Genomic DNA, 249 nt, shown 5'->3' with positions numbered 1-249 from the left:
GTCAGGGGGCGGACTGCCCAGTGCCCCTGGCGGGGGGGGAATGCGGAGATGCAGGGCTGGTCGGTCAGTCTTGCGGTCTATGTCGCCCACCTTGGTCTGCTTGTTGATCTGGCTCTCAGCCTGCTACAGGGGGAGACCAGGCACAGCACAGTCAGGGGGCTGCAGGTAGGCCTCACAGCCCCACCCTCAAGAGGCTACCCACTGCAGACCTTGGACAGCTCCGCCCAGCCCGGCCCAGCCCCACTCACC

General features: G+C 67.1%; 1 protein-coding gene across 1 annotated transcript in view; it reads right to left on the bottom strand.

The window, feature by feature from the left end:
- The window catches only part of KMT2D (lysine methyltransferase 2D), a 44,509-nt gene that overhangs the window by 21,850 nt on the left and 22,410 nt on the right, over positions 1-249 (bottom strand).

The sequence above is a fragment of the Tupaia chinensis genome, unplaced genomic scaffold (genome assembly GCF_000334495.1).
Source record: "Tupaia chinensis unplaced genomic scaffold, TupChi_1.0 Scaffold145652_1, whole genome shotgun sequence".
Classification (NCBI taxonomy): Eukaryota; Metazoa; Chordata; class Mammalia; order Scandentia; family Tupaiidae; genus Tupaia; species Tupaia belangeri.
Note: the sequence above shows the minus strand (reverse complement) of the source record. Positions and strands in the feature narration are given on the sequence as shown.